Below are 14,062 nucleotides of genomic sequence, written 5' to 3'. Positions count from 1 at the left end.
CCCAAGACCCTTCCTATGGTCAACCCAAGACCCTTCCCTATGGTCACCCCCATTGCCCCCCACCTTGAGGCCACCTCCTGACCCCCAAGTGTGCGTCTTCATCCCATCCCCCCCCCAAGCACATGGATGGAGCCTCATGGCAAGGGGCGGAGCCAAGGAGCGAGGGGAGGAGCCAACAGCCAATGGACGCCATGATTGGGATGCGCGGAGCCCAAGGAACCGCTGCGATTGGTCGGCTCCGGGATCTCTGTCTCTTCATTGAGTCTCATGAATGGAGGAGGATGGAGAGGGATGGGGCTTATGGGGCGGCCCTATAACCCCAAGGTGCCCCCAATGGAAGAGGCCAAGACCACCCCCAGCACCACACAGCAGATGATGATCATGATCTTCTTCTGCTCAACAGGAGACAAGGACAACGTTATGGGGACGCCCCATTGCCACCCCATTGGCCCCATTGGCCACCCCATTGGCCCCATTGGCCACCCATTGGCCCCATTGGCCCCATTGGCCATCCCATTGGCCCCATTGGCCACCCCATTAACCCCATTGGCCCCATTTGACCCCATTGGCCCCGTTGGCCACCCCATTGGCCCCATTGTCCCCATTGGCCCCATTGGCCACCCCATTGGCCCCATTGGCCCCATTGGTCACCCCATTGGCCCCATTGGCCCCATTGGCCCCATTGACCCCATTGACCCCATTGGCCCCATTGGCCAGCCCATTGGCCCCATTGGCCGCCATTGGCCACCCCATTGGCCCCATTGGCCCCATTGGCCCCATTGGCCCCATTGACCCCATTGACCCCATTGGCCCCATTGGCCACCGCATTGGCCCCATTGGCCCCATTGGCCACCCCATTGGCCCCATTGGCCCCATTGGCCCCATTGCCTCCATTGGCCCCATTGACCCCATTGTCCCCATTGGCCCCATTGACCCCATTGGCCCCATTGGCCCATTGTCCCCATTTGCCCCATTGTCCCCATTGTCCCCATTGGCCCCATTGGCCCATTGTCCCCATTGTCCCCATTGGCCACCCATTGCCCCCATTGTCCCCATTGTCCCCATTGGCCCCATTGTCCCCATTGGCCCATGTCCCCATTGGCCCCATTGGCCCCATTGTCCCCATTGTCCCCATTGTCCCCATTGTCCCCATTGTCCCCATTGGCCCCATTGACCCCATTGACCCCATTGGCCCCATTGACCCCATTGTCCCCATTGTCCCCATTGTCCCCATTGTCCCCATTGTCCCCATTGTCCCCAGTGTCCTCATTGTCCCCATTGACCCCATTGTCCCCATTGTCCCCATTGTCCCCATTGTCCCCATTGTCCCCATTGACCCCATTGTCCCCATTGTCCCCATTGTCCCCATGTCCCCATTGTCCCCATTGGCCCCATTGACCCCATTGGCCCCATTGTCCCCATTGGCCCCATTGACCCCATTGTCCCCATTGGCCCCATTGGCCCCATTGGCCCCATTGTCCCCATTGGCCCCATTGTCCCCATTGCCCCATTACCCCCATTACCCCCATTACCCCCATTACCCCATTGTCCCCATTGGCCCCATTGACCCCATGGACCCCATTGCCCCATTGGCCCCATTGACCCATTGACCCCATTGTCCCCATTGACCCCATTGACCCCATTGACCCCATTGACCCCATTGTCCCTATTGTCCCCATTGTCCCCATTGACCCCATTGTCCCCATTGACCCCATTGTCCCCATTGACCCCATTGACCCCATTGTCCCCATTGTCCCCATTGTCCCCATTGTCCCCATTGTCCCCATTGACCCCATTGTCCCCATTGTCCCCATTGTCCCCATTGTCCCCATTGACCCCATTGTCCCCATTGACCCCATTGTCCCCAGTGTCCTCATTGTCCCCATTGTCCCCATTGTCCCCATTGTCCCCATTGACCCCATTGACCCCATTGTCCCTATTGTCCCCATTGACCCCATTGTCCCCCATTGACCCCATTGTCCCCATTGACCCCATTGTCCCCATTGTCCCCATTGACCCCATTGTCCCCATTGACCCCATAGTCTCTCACCCTTCGGGCCTTGCTCTGGTACTTGACGGCTTTCTTGGTGTCGGAAACGGCTCGTTCCACATAGTCAACTGAGTGCTCCACATTGTACTCAATGCGATCGATCATCTCACCCTTGGGGGGGGGGACCAGAGCTATGGGGTGGCTATGGGGCAGGGGGGCTTGGGGGGTCCTATATGGTTTTGGATGAAGTCTGGGTGGGTCTAATGGGGTTCTTATGGTGTCTATGGCTTTGAATGGGCTCTATATGGATCTAAGTGTGTTCCTGGTGCTCCCCACGGCTCCCCCATGCCTGCCCCATAGCTGCCCCATAGCTGCCCCATTGCTGCCCCACAGCTGCCCCACACCTGCCCCATAGCTGCCCCACAGCTGCCACTTGCTGCCCATAGCTGCCCCACACCTGCCCCATTGCTGCCCCATAGCTGCCCGACAGCTGCCCCACACCTGCCCCACACCTGCCCCACAGCTGCCCCACAGCTGCCCCACAGCTGCCCCATTGCTGCCCCATAGCTGCCCCACACCTGCCCATTGCTGCCCCATAGCTGCCCCACAGCTGCCCCACACCTGCCCCATAGCTGCCCCACAGCTGCCCCACTGCTGCCCAACACACCTGCCCCATAGCTGCCCCACAGCTGCCCCACACCTGCCCCATTGCTGCCCCACAGCTGCCCCCAGCTGCCCCACAGCTGCCCCATTGCTGCCCCACAGCTGCCCCACACCTGCCCCACAGCTGCCCCATTGCTGCCCCACAGCTGCCCCACAGCTGCCCCACAGCTGCCCCACACCTGCCCCACAGCTGCCCCATAGCTGCCCCACACCTGCCCCATAGCTGCCCCCACCCTGCCCACACCTGCCCCATAGCTGCCCCACAGCTGCCCCACAGCTGCCCCACACCTGCCCCACACCTGCCCCATAGCTGCCCCATAGCTACCCCATAGCTGCCCCACACCTGCCCCATAGCTGCCCACAGCTGCCCCACACCTGCCCCATAGCTGCCCCACACCTGCCCCACAGCTGCCCCACAGCTGCCCCACACCTGCCCCACAGCTGCCCCATTGCTGCCCCATTGCTGCCCCACACCTGCCCCACAGCTGCCCCACAGCTGCCCCACAGCTGCCCCACAGCTGCCCCATTGCTGCCCCACAGCTGCCCCACAGCTGCCCCACAGCTGCCCCATAGCTGCCCCATAGCTGCCCCACACCTGCCCCACAGCTGCCCCACAGCTGCCCCATAGCTGCCCCACACCTGCCCCACAGCTGCCCCACACCTGCCCCACAGCTGCCCCACACCTGCCCATTGCTGCCCCACAGCTGCCCCACACCTGCCCCATTGCTGCCCCACAGCTTGCCCCACAGCTGCCCCATAGCTGCCCCACAGCTGCCCCACAGCTGCCCCACACCTGCCCCACCCCTGCCCCACACCTGCCCCACAGCTGCCCCACAGCTGCCCCACACCTGCCCCACAGCTGCCCCATAGCTGCCCCACAGCTGCCCCACAGCTGCCCCACACCTGCCCCACAGCTGCCCCACAGCTGCCCCACAGCTGCCCCACAGCTGCCCAACACCTGCCCCAGCTGCCCCACAGCTGCCCCACAGCTGCCCCATTGCTGCCCCACACCTGCCCCACACCTGCCCCACACCTGCCCCACAGCTGCCCCACAGCTGCCCCATAGCTGCCCCACACCTGCCCCATTGCTGCCCCACAGCTGCCCCATAGCTGCCCCATAGCTGCCCCATAGCTACCCCATTGCTACCCCACAGCTGCCCCATAGCTGCCCCATAGCTGCCCCATAGCTGCCCCACAGCTGCCCCACTGCTGCCCCACACCTGCCCCATTGCTGCCCCCAGCTGCCCCACAGCTGCCCCACACCTGCCCCATAGCTGCCCCATAGCTGCCCCACAGCTGCCCCATTGCTGCCCACAGCTGCCCCATAGCTGCCCATTGCTGCCCCATAGCTGCCCCACAGCTGCCCCATAGCTGCCCCATAGCTGCCCCATAGCTGCCCCACACCTGGCTCTCCACCAGCATTGCCATGTCCACGAACATGTCGTGCAGCTCCCGGATGCTGCTCTCCAGTTGATGATCTCATTGTGCCGAGTCTCGATCTCATTCAGGGCCTGTTTGGTCATCTGAGAGTCCATCTTGATCTGCGTGGACCCACATCTATGGGGCAGCCCCATAGGGACCCACATCTATGGGGCAGACCCATAGGGACCCACATCTGTGGGGCAGCCCCATAGGGACCCACATCTATGGGGCAGACCCATAGCGACCCACATCCATGAGGCAGCCCCATAGGGACCCACATCTATGGGGCAGCCCCATAGGGACCCACATCCATGGGGCAGACCCATAGGGACCCACATCTAATGGGGCAGCCCCATAGGGACCCACATCTATGGGGCAGACCCATAGGGACCCACATCCATGGGGCAGACCCTAGGGACCCACATCCATGGGGCAGACCATAGGGACCCACATCTATGGGGCAGCCCCATAGGGACCCACATCCATGGGGCAGCCCCATAGGGACCCACATCCATGGGGCAGACCCATAGGGACCCACATCTATGGGGCAGCCCCATAGGGACCCACATCTATGGGGCAGCCCCATAGGGACCCACATCCATGGGGCAGCCCCATAGGGACCCACATCTATGGGGCAGACCCATAGGGACCCACATCCATGGGGCAGCCCCATAGGGACCCACATCCATGGGGCAGACCCATAGGGACCCACATCTATGGGGCAGCCCCATAGGGACCCACATCTATGGGGCAGCCCCATAGGGACCCACATCTATGGGGCAGCCCCATAGGGACCCACATCCATGGGGGCAGCCCCATAGGGACCCCATCCATGGGGCAGACCCATAGGGACCCACATCTATGGGGCAGACCCATAGGGACCCACATCTCTGGGGCAGACCCATAGGGACCCACATCTATGGGGGCAGCCCCTAGGGACCCACATCTATGGGGCAGCCCCATAGGGACCCACATCTATGGGGCAGCCCCCATAGGGACCCCACATCTATGGGGGCAGCCCCATAGGGACCCACATCCATGGGGCAGCCCCATAGGGACCCACATCTATGGGGCAGCCCCATAGGGACCCACATCCATGGGGCAGACCCATAGCGACCCACATCTATGGGGCAGCCCCATAGCGACCCACATCCATGGGGCAGACCCATAGGGACCCACATCCATGGGGCAGCCCCATAGGGACCCACATCCATGGGGCGGACCCATAGGGACCCACATCCGTGGGGCAGCCCCATAGGACCCACATCTATGGGGCACCCCATAGGGACCCACATCCATGGGGCAGCCCCATAGGGACCCACATCTATGGGGCAGCCCCATAGGGACCCACATCTATGGGGCAGCCCCATAGCGCCCCCCCCAACCTACGTCATCGGTGAAGATAGCCAGCTTGCCGCTCTCCAGCATGTCCTCCAGCTCCTCATTGGTGGTCGTGCGGCCGGCTGGGGAACAAGGGGCCTTCTGATTGGCTGCTGGGATCCCTATGGTCCCTCCATCCCCCCCCCCCGATCTCCCCCCCATTGTCCCCCATCCCCACATAGCCCCCCCCTCCTGCCCTATAGATCCCCCCTCCCACCCCATAGCCCCCCCCACTCCTGCCCCATAGCCCCCCCCCCCTGCCCATAGCCCCCCCCCCCCTGCCCATAGCCCCTCCTGCCCCATAGCCCCCCCCTCCACCCCCATACCCCCCCCCTCCTGCCCCATAGCCCCCCCCTCCTGCCCCATAGCCCCTCCCCCCTCCTGCCCATAGACCCCCCCCCTGCCCCATAGCCCCTCCCCCCACTGCCCCATAGCCCCCCCCTCCTGCCCCATAGCCCCCCCTCTCCTGCCCCATAGCCATTCCTGCCCCATAGCCCCCCCCTCCTGCCCCATAGCCATTCCTGCCCCATAGCCCCCCCTCCTGCCCCATAGCCCCTCCTGCCCCATCGCCAGCCCCCCCCTCCTGCCCATAGATCCCCCATCCCACCCATAGCCCCCCCCCTCCTGCCCCATAGCCCCCCCCTCCTGCCCCATAGAGCCCCCCCTCCTGCCCCATAGCCCCCCCTCCTGCCCCATAGCCCCTCCTGCCCCATAGCCCCCCCCCTCCTGCCCCATAGCCCCTCCCCCCCCCACCCCATAGCCCCTCCCCCTCCTGCCCCATAGCCCCTCCTGCCCCATAGCCCCTCTGCCCCATAGCCCCCTCCTGCCCCATAGCCCCTCCTGCCCCATAGCCCCCTCCTGCCCCATAGCCCCCTCCTGCCCCATAGCCCCTCCCCCCCCCTGCCCCATAGCCCCCCCCCCCTGCCCCATAGCCCCCCCTCCTGCCCCATAGCCCCTCCCCCTCCTGCCCCATAGCCCCCTCCTGCCCCATAGCCCCTCCTGCCCCATAGCCCCCTCCCTGCCCCATAGCCCCCCCCTCCTGCCCATAACCCCCCCCTCCCACCCCATACCCCCCCCCTCCTGCCCCATAGACCCCCCCTGCCCCATAGCCCCCCCCTCCTGCCCCATAGCCCCTCCCCCCCCTCCTGCCCCATAGCCCTCCTGCCCCATAGCCCCCCCTGCCCCATAGACCCCCCCCTGCCCCATAGCCCCCCCCTCCTGCCCCATAGCCCCTCCCCTCCTGCCCCATAGCCCCTCCCACCCCATAGCCCCCTCCTGCCCCATAGCCCCCTCCTCCTGCCCCATAGCCCCTCCCCCCCCTGCCCCATAGCCCCTCCCCCTGCCCCATAGCCCCTCCCCCCCCTGCCCATAGCCCCTCCCCCCCCCCGCCCCATAGCCCCTCCTGCCCCATAGCCCCTCCTGCCCCATAGCCCCCCCCTCCTGCCCCATAGCCCCCCCCTCCTGCCCCATAGCCCCTCCCCCCTGCCCCATAGCCCCCCCTCCTGCCCCATACCCCCCCCCTCCTGCCCCATAGCCCCTCCTGCCATAGCCCCTCCCCCCCTGCCCCATAGCCCCAGGACCCACTGATCTCCAGCTGCCGCTGGATCCTGTCCTTGCAGCGGTCGCGGTACTTGGACTGAGTCGCGTTGTACTCGGTCATGACCTCCACGAACTTCCGGGACAGGGTGGAATGCTGGGAAACACACAGGGATGTATAGAGGATGTATGGATGGAGCTATGGATGGAGGGATAATGGATGGATATGGATGGATGGATATGGACACATGGATGGATGGATGGATGGATGATGGATATATGGATGGACACATGGACGTATGGATGTATAGATATGGATGGATATGGATGTATGGATGAGGTATGGATGTACGGATGGATGTATGGATGGATGTATGGACCCATGGACGTATGGATGTATGGATATGGATGGATATGGATGTATGGATGTATGGATGAGGTATGGATGTACGGATGGATGTATGGATGGATGGATGTATGGATGTATGGATGTATGGATATGGATGGATATGGATGTATGGATGTATGGATGATGTATGGATGTATGGATGGACGTATGGACGTATGGATGTATGGATATGGATGTATGGATATGGATGTATGGATGGATGTATGGATGGATGTATGGATGGATGGATGGATATGGATGTATGTATGTATGGATGATGTATGTATATGGATGTATGTATATGGATGTATGGATATGGATGTATGGATGTATGGATGTATGGATATGGATGGATATGGATGTATGGATGTATGGATGATGTATGGATGTATGGATGGACGTATGGACGTATGGATGTATGGATATGGATGTATGGATATGGATGTATGGATATGGATGTATGGATGGATGTATGGATATGGATGTATGGATATGGATGTATGGATATGGATGTATGGATGGATGTATGGATGGATGTATGGATATGGATGTATGGATGTATGGACACATGGATGTATGGATATGGATGTATGGATATGGATGGATGGATATGGATGGATGGATATGGATGGATGGATATGGATGGATGGATATGGATGTATGGATGGATGTATGGATGATGTATGGATATGGATGTATGGCTAGGATGGATGGATATGGATGTATGGATATGTATGTATGGATGATGTATGGATATGGATGTATGTATATGGATGTATGTATATGGATGTATGGAGCAGGCTATGTGGGTACCTGTGTCTTGCGGATGCGCAGGTCAGCTGATGAGCGGTTCAGTCCTTCCTCCTGCTCAATGCTCTGCTCAATGGCTGTGGGGCACAAGGGGTCAGCTATGGGGGATGTGGGGCCTGGGACCCTATGGGGTCAACCCAATGGGATCAACCCAATGGGGTCAACCCAATGGGATCAACCCAATGGGGTCAACCCATGGACTCAACCCAATGGGGTCAACCCATGGGAATCAACCCAATGGGGTCAACCCAATGGGATCAACCCAATGGGGTCAACCCAATGGACTCAACCCAATGGACTCAACCCAATGGGGTCAACCCAATGGACTCAACCCAATGGATCAACCCAATGGGATCAACCCAATGGACTCAACCCCATGGGATCAACCCAATGGGGTCAACCCAATGGACTCAACCCAATGGGATCAACCCAATGGGATCAACCCAATGGGGTCAACCCAATGGGATCAACCCAATGGACTCAACCCAATGGACTCAACCCAATGGGATCAACCCAATGGGATCAACCCAATGGGGTCAACCCAATGGACTCAACCCAATAGACTCAACCCAATGGGATCAACCCAATGGGTTCAACCCAATGGGATCAACCCAATGGGATCAACCCAATGGACTCAACCCAATGGGTTCAACCCAATGGACTCAACCCAATGGGATCAACCCAATGGACTCAACCCAATGGATCAACCCAATGGACTCAACCCAATGGACTCAACCCAATGGGATCAACCCAATGGGATCAACCCAATGGACTCAACCCAATGGGATCAACCCAATGGACTCAACCCAATAGACTCAACCCAATGGGATCAACCCAATGGGTTCAACCCAATGGGATCAACCCAATGGGATCAACCCAATGGACTCAACCCAATGGGATCAACCCAATGGGGTCAACCCAATGGGGTCAACCTATGGGATCAACCCAATGGGATCAACCCAATGGGGTCAACCCAATGGGATCAACCCAATGGGGTCAACCCAATGGGGTCAACCCAATGGACTCAACCCAATGGACTCAACCCAATGGGGTCAACCCAATGGACTCAACCCAATGGGGTCAACCCAATGGGATCAACCCAATGGACTCAACCCAATGGACTCAACCCAATGGGATCAACCCAATGGACTCAACCCAATGGACTCAACCCAATGGGATCACCCCAATGGACTCAACCCAATGGACTCAACCCAATGGGATCAACCCAATGGGATCAACCCAATGGACTCAACCCAATGGGGTCAACCCAATGGACTCAACCCAATGGGGTCAACCCAATGGGGTCAACCCAATGGGATCAACCCAATGGGATCAACCCAATGGACTCAACCCAATGGGATCAACCCAATGGGATCAACCAATGGGGTCAACCCAATGGGGTCAACCCAATGGACTCACACAATGAACTCAACCCAATGGGATCAACCCAATGGGATCAACCCAATGGACTCAACCCAATGGGTCAACCCAATGGATCAACCCAATGGGGTCAACCCAATGGGGTCATCCCTATGGGGTCATCCCTATGGGTCACCTTTCAACTTGGATCGCACTTTGTTCGCTGTCTTCTTGATGTCAGCTGTGAGGTCCTCGAGCTCCTGCTTCGTCTCTGGGGCGACACACGCACAGCGGCTCTATGGGGTCTATGGGTCTCTATGGGTCTGTATATGTCTCTATGTGTCTCTATGTGTCTCTATGGGTCTCTATGGGGTCTCTATGGGGCTCTATGGGGCTCTATGGGTATCTATGGGGTCTCTATGGGGTCTCTATGGGCTCTATGGGGCTCTATGGGGTCTCTATGGGTCTCTATCTTGGGTTCTCTATGGGTCTCTATGGGATCTCTATAGGTCCTCTAGATGCACCTCGTATCCCTCTACTCCTTCACTCCCCACATCCTCATGGACGTCCCCATTGCCCCATTACCCCCATTACCCCCATTACCCCCATTACCCCATTACCCCATTACCCCCATTACCCCATTACCCCATTACCCCATTACCCCATTACCCCCATTACCCCCATTACCCCCATTACCCCATTACCCCATTACCCCCATTACCCCTTACCCCCATTTCCCCATTACCCCCATTACCCCATTACCCCCATTACCCCCATTACCCCATTACCCCCATTACCCCATTACCCCCATTACCCCCATTACCCCATTACCCCCATTACCCCCATTACCCCCATTACCCCATTACCCCCATTACCCCATTACCACCCATTACCCCCATTACCCCATTACCCCCATTACCCCATTACCCCATTACCCCCATTACCCCCATTGACCCCATTACCCCATATCCCCCACTCACTCTCATCAGGGTTTGGGGCCGCCAGGATCGCACTGTGCTGCTTCTTCACCTGCTCCACGCCTCTCCGACAGCTTCTCAATGCAGCCGCGGATCTCCTCCACCTGCGGTGTGGGGCAGGATGTGGGGCAGGATGTGGGGCTGGATGTGGGGCAGGATGTGGGGCTGGATGTGGGGCAGGATGTGGGGCAGGATGTGGGGCAGGATGTGGGGCTGGATGTGGGGCTGGATGTGGGCAGGATGTGGGGCAGGATGTGGGGCAGGGTGTGGCAGGATGTGGGGCTGGATGTGGGGCTGGATGTGGGGCAGGATGTGGGCAGGATTGTGGGCTGGATGTGGGGCAGGATGTGGGGGCAGGATGTGGGGCAGGGTGTGGGTTGGATGTGGGGCAGGATGTGGGGCTGGATGTGGGGCAGGATGTGGGGCTGGATGTGGGCTGGATGTGGGGCAGGATGTGGGGCATGATGTGGGGCAGGGTGTGGGGCAGGATGTGGGGCAGGATGTGGGCCTGGATGTGGGGCAGGGTGTGGGGCTGGATGTGGGGCAGGATGTGGGGCTGGATGTGGGGCTGGATGTGGGGCAGGATGTGGGCAGGATGTGGGCTGGATGTGGGGCAGGATGTGGGGCTGGATGTGGGGCAGGATGTGGGGCAGGGTGTGGGGCAGGGGTATGGGGTATATGGGTATGGGATATGGGGTATGGGGTATGGGATATGGGATATGGGGTATGGGGTATGGGGTATGGGATATATGGGGTATGGGGTATGGATATGGGGTATGGGTATGGGGTATGGGATATGGGTATGGGGTATGGATATGGGATATTGGGGTTATGGGGTATGGGGTATGGGGTATATGGGGTATGGGGTATGGGATATGGGTATGGGTATGGGGTATATGGGGTATGGGGTATGGGATATGGGGTATGGGGTATGGGGTATGGGTTATGGGGTATGGGGTATGGGATAATGGGGTATGGGGTATGGGATATGGGGTATGGGTATGGGATATGGGGTATGGGGAATGGGATATGGGGTATGGGATATGGGTATGGGATATGGGGTATGGGATATGGGATATGGGGTATGGGGATGTCTCTATGGGTGCTGTAGGGGTTGTCTTTGGGTGACACAGGATGCTATGGGGTGTCTCTGCCTGCTCTGGGTCTCTATGGGTCCCCATGGTTCTCTATGTGTCTCTATGGGTCTCTATATGTCTCTATGGGTCTCTATGGTCTCTATGTGTCTCTATGGTCTCTATGTGTTTCTATGGGTCTCTATGGTCTCTATGGGTCTCTATAGGTCTCTATGGTCTCTATAGGTCTCCTCTATGGGTCTCTATGGGTCTCTATGGGTCCCTATGGGTCTCTATGGGTCTCTATATGTCTCTATAGGTCTCTATGGGTCTCTATGTGTCTCTATGTGTCTCTATGTGTCTCTATGGGTCTCTATGGGTCTCTATGTGTCTCTATGTGTCTCTATGTGTCTCTATGGGTCTCTATGGGTCTCTATAGGTCTCTATAGGTCTCTATGGGTCTCTATGGGTCTCTATGGGTCTCTATGTGTCTCTATGGGTCCCTATAGGTCTCTATAGTCCCTATGGGTCTCATGTGTCTCTATGTGTCTCTATGGGTCTCTATAGGTCTCTATGTGTCTCTATAGGTCTCTATAGGTCTCTATAGGTCTCTATAGGTCTCTATAGGCTCTATAGGTCTCTATGTGTCTCTATAGTCCCTATAGGTCTCTATATGTCTCTATAGGTCTCCATGGGGCAGCCCCACACCTGCTCGAAGAACTCATCCATGAAGTGATCTCTGTCCACGTGCACAACCTCATCCTCATCGTCGCTGTCCTTGGCCTGCAGGGGGCGCCCTGAGCCTCAGGGGGGGGCGTGGCCAGCGCTCGCTGACGCCCCATTGGCTGCGCCGCAACCCGCCTCATTTGCATACTCGAAGGCTATGGCTGCCTGCCCCAGGGCGCAGCGCTATGATTGGCTGCGGGCCGGGGGGGGTGAGTCATCGGCATGGCCTGATCCTCTCTCCCCTCATTGATGCCTGGCGCCGGCTCATTTGCATAGCCACACCCCTGCACCACTGCCCCCCCCACGCCATTGGCTCCCGACAGGACTCATTTTGCATAAAGCCGGCCCCCCCTAGCACCCATTGCAGACCCCAGCATCCCATTACAGCCAATGACCCCATAGCACACCCATAGCACCCCATAGGCCCCCATAGCACCCCATAGCACCCCATAGCCCCCATAGCACCCATAAACCCCATAACCCTCATTGCACCCCATAGAACCCATAACCCTCATTGCACCCCATAAAACCCATAACCCTCATTGCACCCCATAGAACCCCATAACCCTCCCTGCGCCCCATAGCTCCCACAGAAGCCCATAGCAGCCTGCAGCACCCACACATCCCATAGCCCCCATAGCACCCCACAGCCACACAGCACCCATTGCACCCCATAGCGCACACAGCACCCCATAGCATCCTTATACCCCTCCAGCACCCCACAGCGACCTAATGCAGCCCCCTAGTCCTCATTGCACCCATAGTAGCACCCCATAGCACCCCATAGCCCCTAATAGCACCCCATAGCCCCCTAGCATCACACAGCCCCCACTGCAAACACCCAGTCCCCCATTGCACCCATAGCACCCCCCCAGTAGTCCCATGATCCTATAGCACCCTATATGCCCCCATAACCCCAGCATCCCCATAGCCCCCTATACCTCTGTGTCCCCCAATCTCATCCCTAGTCCCCCTATATCCCCATAGCGCTCTATACCCTCCATTCTCCCCACAGCCCCCTATATCCCCCACAGCCCCCTATGGCCCTCTACTTCCCCCATAGCCCCCTATGAGCCCCTGTAGCCCCATAGACCCCATGGCTCTATGTCCTCCATAGCCCCTATTCCCCTATAGCCTCTGTGTTCCCTAGCCCCTATGTCCCCTATAGCTCCATAGCCCCCTAATAGCCCCCATAGCCCCCTGTAAGCCCCTATGTGCCCCATAACCCCCATAGCCTCTATGTCCCCCATAGACCCCCATAGCCTCTATGTCCCCCTATAGCCCCCTATAGCCTCATAGCCCCCCATAGCCCCTATGTCCCCCATAGCCCCATAGACCCCCATAGCCTCTATGTCCCCCATAGCCTATGTCCCCTATAGCCCCCTATAGCTCCATAGCCCCCTATAGCCCCTATGTCCCCCATAGCCCACTGTCGCCCCTATGTGCTCCATAACCCCCATAGCCTCTATGTCCCCATAGCCCATATAGACCCCCATAGCCTCTATGTCCCCTATAGCCCCCTATAGCCCCATAGCCCTCTGTCCCCATAGCCCTCTATGGTCCCCCATAGCCCCATAGACCCCCATAGCCTCTATGTCCCCTATAGCCCTATAGCCTCTATGTCCCCCATAGCACTCTATGTCCCCCATAAGCCCCATAGACCCCCATAGCCTCTATGTCCCCTATAGCCCCCTATAGCCCCATAGCCTCTATGTCCCCTATAGCCCCCTATAGCCCC

General features: G+C 59.1%; 1 pseudogene; it reads right to left on the bottom strand.

Moving 5' to 3' along the window:
• Positions 1-214: 214 nt before the first annotated feature.
• Positions 215-12,381, bottom strand: LOC117438954 (syntaxin-1B-like; annotated as a pseudogene).
• Between the last annotated feature and the right edge of the window lie 1,681 nt (positions 12,382-14,062).

This window comes from Melopsittacus undulatus, unplaced genomic scaffold (assembly GCF_012275295.1).
Source record: "Melopsittacus undulatus isolate bMelUnd1 unplaced genomic scaffold, bMelUnd1.mat.Z mat_scaffold_888_arrow_ctg1, whole genome shotgun sequence".
Lineage (NCBI taxonomy): Eukaryota > Metazoa > Chordata > Aves > Psittaciformes > Psittaculidae > Melopsittacus > Melopsittacus undulatus.
Note: the sequence above shows the minus strand (reverse complement) of the source record. Positions and strands in the feature narration are given on the sequence as shown.